Genomic DNA, 6,447 nt, shown 5'->3' on the forward strand with positions numbered 1-6,447 from the left:
TATGGATCATGATAGCCCAATCTACAGTCACTTTGGATCGGTTGCTAGTAGGAATGATGGAGCGTTGGATGAATTCCAACCATCCTCTAGCCATGGGTTTAAGGTCATGCCTTCTCAATTGAACCGGCTTGCCTTTGGAGTCTCTTTTCCACTGAGCTCCTTCTACACATATGTCCATGAGGACTTGGTCCAACCTTTGATCAAAGTTGACCCTTCTAGTGTAGGGGCGTGCATCTCCTTGCATCATTGGCAAGTTGAATGCCAACCTTACATTTTCCGGACTAAAATCTAAGTATTTTCCCCGAACCATGGTAAGCCAATTCTTTGGGTTCGGGTTCACACTTTGATCATGGTTCTTAGTGATCCATGCATTAGCATAGAACTCTTGAACCATTAAGATTCTAACTTGTTGATTGGGGTTTGTGAGAACTTTCCAACCTCTTCTTCGAATCTCATATCGGATCTCTAGATACTCATTCTTCTTGAGAATGAAAGGGACCTCAGGGATCACCTTCTTCTTGGCCACAACTTCATAGAAGTGGTCTTGATGGACCTTTGAGATGAATCTCTCCATCTCTCACGATTCGGAGGTGGAAGCTTTTGCCTTCCCTTTCCTCTTTCAAGAGGTTTCTCCGGCCTTAGGTGCCATAAATGGTTATGGAAAAATAAAAAGCAATGCTTTTACCACACCAAACTTAAAAAGTTTACTCGTCCTCGAGGAAAGGAAGAAAGAAGGATGGAGTAGAAGAAGAAATGGAGGAGAAGGAGGGTGAAGAAGGGTTTGGCCAAGAGGGGAAAAGTGTATATGATGTGTGAAAATGAAGGAGTGATGAGGGGTTTATATAGAAGTGGATAGAGGGGTGTCCGTGTGTGAGGGTTGGGTTTGGGAGGGAAAGTTTTTGAATTTTGAATGGTGGGGTAGGTGGGGTGTTTGAGGAAGATTAGATGAAGGTGATTTGTGAAGGGTATTCGGGAATAGAAATGGAGGTGATTGGTGAGGGGTATTTGGGGAAGGGTGTTATTGGAATATGTGAAGAAGAGAGAGAGTGAGTTGAGGTAGGTGGGGATCCTGTAGGGTCCACAGATCTTGAGGTTTCAAGGATTTCTCATCCCTGCACCATTCTGGCGTGTAAACGCCCTTTGGGTGCTAATCCTGGCGTTAAACGCCAGGTTGCTGCCCAATCTTTGCGTTAAACGCCAACTTTTCTTCCCTTTATGGCGTTTAACACCAGCTTAGTGCCCTTTTCTGGCGTTAAACGCCCAAAATAGTGCCAGAATGGGTGTTTAACGCCCATTCTGCTACCTTTACTGGCGTTTAAATGCCAGTAAGATCCTCCTCCAGGGTGTGCTATTTTTATTGCTGTTTTTTAATTTGTTTTGATTTTTGCAGTTGTTTTTGTGGCTCCACATGATCACCAACCTAGAGAAAACATAAAATAACAATGAAAGATGGAAATTTAACATAGATAAATAAAAATTGAGTTGCCTCCTAATAAGTGCTTCTTTAATGTCAATAGCTTGACAGTGAGCTCTCATGGAGCTTCACAGATGTTCAGAGCATGGTTGGGGCCTCCCAACACCAAACTTAGAAGTTGAATGTGGGAGCTCTATTTGACTCTGTATTGAGAGAAGCTTTTCATGCTTCTTCTCCATGTGTACAGAAGGAGATCCTTAAGCCTTAAACACAAGGTAGTCCTCATTCACTTGAAGGACCAACTCTCATCTGTCAACATCAATCACAGCTTTTGCTGTGGCTAGGAAGGGTCTGCCAAGGATGATGGATTCATCCTTATTTTTCCCGGTGTCTAGGATTATAAAGTCAGCAGGGATGTAAAGGCCCTCAACCTTCACTAAGACATCCTCTACAAGTCCATAAGCCTGTTTTCTTGAATTGTCTGCCATCTCTAGTGAGATTCTTACAGCTTGTACCTCAAAGATCCCTAATTTCTCCATTACAGAGAGTGGCATGAGGTTTACACTCGACCCCAGGTCACATAGAGCCTTCTCAAAGGTCATGGTGCCTATGGTGCAAGGTATTAAGAATCTTTCGGGATCTGGTTTCTTTTGAGGTATCTTCACCTGAGCCAAGGCGTTTAGTTCATTAATGAGTAATGGAGGTTTATTCTCCTAAGTCTCATTACCAAATAACTTGGCATTCAGCTTCATGAATTCTCCAAGGTACTTAGCAACTTGCTCTTCAGTAACATCTTCATCCTCTTCAGAGGAAGAATACTTATCAAAGCTTATGAATGGCAGAAGTAGGTTCAATGGAATCTCTATGGTCCTTATATGACCCTCAGATTCCCTTGGTTCCTCAATAGGGGAACTCCTTTTTGTCTAGAGGACGTCCCATGAGGTCTTCCTCACTGGGATTCACATCCTCCTCACTCTCTCCAGGTTCGGCCATGTTGGTCATGGTTATGGCCTTGTACTCTCTCTTGGGATTTTCTTCTGTATTGCTTGGGAGAGTACTAGGAAGAGTTTCAGTGACTCTTTTACTCAGCTGACCCACTTGTGCCTCCAAATTTCTTATGGAGGACCATGCCTCAGTCATGAAACTGAGGGTGGTCTTAGATAGATTAGAGACTATGTTTACTAAACTAAAGAGGCTCTGCTCAAAATTCGCTATCTGTTGCTGAGAAGATGATGGGAAAGGTTTGCTATTGCCAAACCTATTTCTCCCACCATTATTGTTATTAAAGACTTTTTGAGGCTTTTGTTGATCCTTCCATGAGAAATTTGGGTGATTCCTCCATGAAGAATTATAGGTGTTTCCATAGGGTTCTCCTATGTAATTCACCTCTTCCATTGTAGGATTCTCAGGGTCATAAGCTTCTCCTTCAGAGGAGGCTTCTTTAGCACTGCCAGATGCAGCTTGTAATCCAGTCAGATTCTGAGAAATTATATTGACTTGCTGAGCCAATATTTTGTTCTGAGCCAATATGGCATTCAGATTATCAATCTCAATAACTCATTTCTTCTGAGTTGTCCCATTGTTCATAGGATTTCTTTCAGAAGTGTACATGAATAGGTTATTTGCAACCATTTCAATGAGTTCCTGGGCTTCTATAGGCGTTTTCTTCATATGAATAGATCTGCCTGCAGAATGGTCCAATGACATCTTGGATAACTCAGACAGACCATCATAGAAGATACCTATGATGCTCCATTCTAAAAGCATGTCAAAAGGACACCTTCTAATCAATTGCTTGTATCTTTCCCAAGCTTCATAGAGGGATTCACCTTCCTTTTGTTTGAAGGTTTGAACTTCCACTCTAAGCTTACTCATCTTTTGAGGTGGAAAAAATCTAGCTAAGAAGGCATTGACTAGCTTTTCCCAAGAGTTTAGGCTGTCTCTAGGTTGTGAGTTCAACTATATACTAGCTCTGTCCCTTGCAGCAAAAGGGAAAAGCATAAGTTTGTAGACCTCAGGATCAACTCCATTTGTCTTAACAGTGTCATAGATTTGCAAAAATTTAGCCAAGAACTTATGAGGATCTTCCAATGGAAGTCCATGAAACTTGTATTTCTATTGCATCAGAGAAACTAATTGAGGCTTAAACTCAAAGTTGTTTGCTCCAATGGCAGGAATAGAGATGCTTCTCCCATAGAAGTCGCGAGTAGGTTCAGTAAAGTCACCAAGCACCTTCCTTGCATTGTTGGCATTTTTGTTATTTTCGGCTGCCATGTCTTCTTCTTTTTTGAAAATTTCTGTCAGGTCCTCTTCAGAGTATTATGCTCTAGCTGTTCTTAGCTTCCTTTTCAGAGTCCTTTCAGGTTCAGGATCAGCTTCAACAAGAATGCCTTTATCTTTGTTCCTACTCATATGAGAGAGAAGAAAACAAAAAAAGTATGGAATCCTCTATGTCGCAGTATAGAGATTCGTTGATGTGTTAGAGGAAAAGAAGAATAGAAGGATGAGGTAGATAAAGAAGAATTTGAACATATAAAGAGAGAGGGGGTCCGAATTATCAAAGGAGGATAAGTGTTAGTGATTAAATGGAAAGAGATGGGAGATAGAAGAAATTCGAATATTAAAATTAAAAGAATTAGTTAATTAAAAAGATTTTTGAAAAAGTGGTTAGTGATTTTTGAAAATTAGAGAGAGAAAGGTAGTTAGGTGGTTTTGAAAAGGATGAGAAATAGTGAAAAGATTTGAAAATCAATTTTTGAAAAGATAAGAAGTTAGAAAAGATTTTTAAAATCAAATTAAAAGAGATATGATTGAAAAAAAAATTGATTTTAAAAAGATATGATTTTAAAAAGATATGATTGAAAGGATATGATTGAAAAACAATTTTAAAAAAGAAAATATTTGATTTTTAAAATTGATGACTTGACTAACAAGAAATCAAAAGATATGGTTCTAAAATTCAAATATTGAACCTTTCATAACATGAAAGTAACAAACTTGAAATTTTTGAATCACAACATTAATTGTTAGCAAGGATTTTTGAAAATATTGAAAAAAATGAAAAAGATTTGATTTTGAAAAAGATATGATTGATAAGAGAGGATATGAAAAAGATAAGATTTGAAAAATTAGTTTTAAAACTTGAAAAACTGAAAAAGATTTGAATTGAAAACAAAATTACCTCCTTGGTGCTATCCTGGAATTAAACGCCCAGAATGGTATCCATTCTGGCGTTTAACGCCCACTTGGCTACCTCCTTGGGCGTTAAACGCCCAACCAGGTACCCTAGCTGGTGTTTAAACGCCAGAAATCCTTCTTTACTGGGCGTTTTGAACCCCCAGCTTTTTCTCTGTAATTCCTCTGCTGTATGTTTTAAATCTTCAGTTCTCTGTGTTATTGACTTGAAAAGACATAATTTGATTTTTTTTTTATTTTTTTATGATGAGAGAGAAAAACAACAGGATGAAATTAAACATGAAAAACTAAGATCAAAACAAGGAATGCATGCAAGAACACTTTGAATGTCAAGATGAACATCAAGAACACCATGAAGATCATGAGGAACATCAAGAACATATTTTTTGAAAATTTTTAAGACAAGAAAGACATGCAAGACACCAAACTTAGAAATTTTCATACTAGAGACACTAATAATTTGAGAATGCACATGAGAAACAACAAAAGACACAAAACAAGAGAATTTAAAGATCAGACAAAGAGAATCATCAAGAACAACTTGAAGATCATGCAGAACACCATGCATGAGTTTTTGAAAATTTGAAAAAAAAACATGCAATTGACACTAAACTTAAAAATTGACACAAGACTCAAACAAAAAACACAAAATATTTTTTATTTTTATGATTTTATAAATTTTTTTGTATTTATTTCGAAAATTATTTTGAAAAAGAAAATAAGAAACTCAAAATTTTTAATAAGAATTCCAGGAATTATGCAATGTTAGTCTAAAGCTTCAGTCTAAAAAAAAAAGTAGACAGGGCTAATCAAGCTTCAGCAGGACATTACATGCAGCAGCCAAATTGATGGGGATCAACTAGCTCCTATGATGATAAAAGCATCATCTGAAACTCTAGAATCCGTTCTTAAAAATTCTGAAGAACAAACTAAAAAGAAAAAAATACCTCATCTAAGCAACAAGATGAACCCTCATTTGTCCAAACTCGAACAATTCCCGGCTACGGCGCAAAAAACTTAGTACACAAAATCGTGATCACACACTTTCTTCACAACTCTGTGCAGCTGACCAACAAGTGCACTGGGTTGTCCAAGTAATACCTTACATGAGTAAGGGTCGATCCCACGGAGATTGTTAGCTTGAAGCAAGCTATGGTCATCCTGTAAATCTCAGTCAGGCAGATTCAAATGGTTATGGGGTTTTAAGAATTAAAAGATGAATAAGACATAAAATAAGATAGAGATACTTATGTAATTCATTAGTGGGAATTTCAGATAAGCGTATGAAGATGCTTTATTCCTCCTGAATCTCTACTTTCCTACTGCCTTCATCCAGTCATGCGTACTCTTTCCATGGCAAGCTGTATGTTGGGGGATCACCATTGTCAATGGCTACCGTCCGTCTTCTCAGTAAAAATGGTCCTCTACAGTTTCCCGCATGGCTAATCATCTGTCGGTTCTTGATCATGTCGGAATAAGATCCATTGATCCTTTTGTGCACTGTCACTGCGCACAGCACTCGCGAGTTTGAAGCTCGTCACAGTCATCCCATCCCAGATCCTACTCGGAATACCACAGACAAGGTTTAGACTTTTCGGATCTCAAGAATGCTGCCAATTGATTTTAGCTTATACCATGAAGACTATGATCGCACGGAATGGAAGGCTCGGTTGTCAGGAGAGGCAACCATGCATCGTGGACCAGGAGGCCAAGCGATATGCATTCAAGCTTGTTTTCAGGTAGAACGGAAGTGGTTGTTAGGCACGCGTTTATAAGTGAGAATGGTAATGAGTGTCACTTGATCATCACATTCATCATGTTGAAGTGTGAATGGATAT

General features: G+C 38.5%; 1 non-coding gene across 1 annotated transcript; it reads left to right on the forward strand.

Annotated features, from left to right (window-relative positions):
• Positions 1-3,175: 3,175 nt before the first annotated feature.
• Positions 3,176-3,283, forward strand: LOC112717099 (small nucleolar RNA R71). The gene has a single exon (XR_003160574.1). It is a non-coding gene; the product is annotated as a small nucleolar RNA R71 (small nucleolar RNA).
• The last annotated feature ends 3,164 nt before the right edge of the window (positions 3,284-6,447 follow it).

The sequence above is a fragment of the Arachis hypogaea genome, chromosome 1 (assembly GCF_003086295.3).
Source record: "Arachis hypogaea cultivar Tifrunner chromosome 1, arahy.Tifrunner.gnm2.J5K5, whole genome shotgun sequence".
Lineage (NCBI taxonomy): Eukaryota > Viridiplantae > Streptophyta > Magnoliopsida > Fabales > Fabaceae > Arachis > Arachis hypogaea.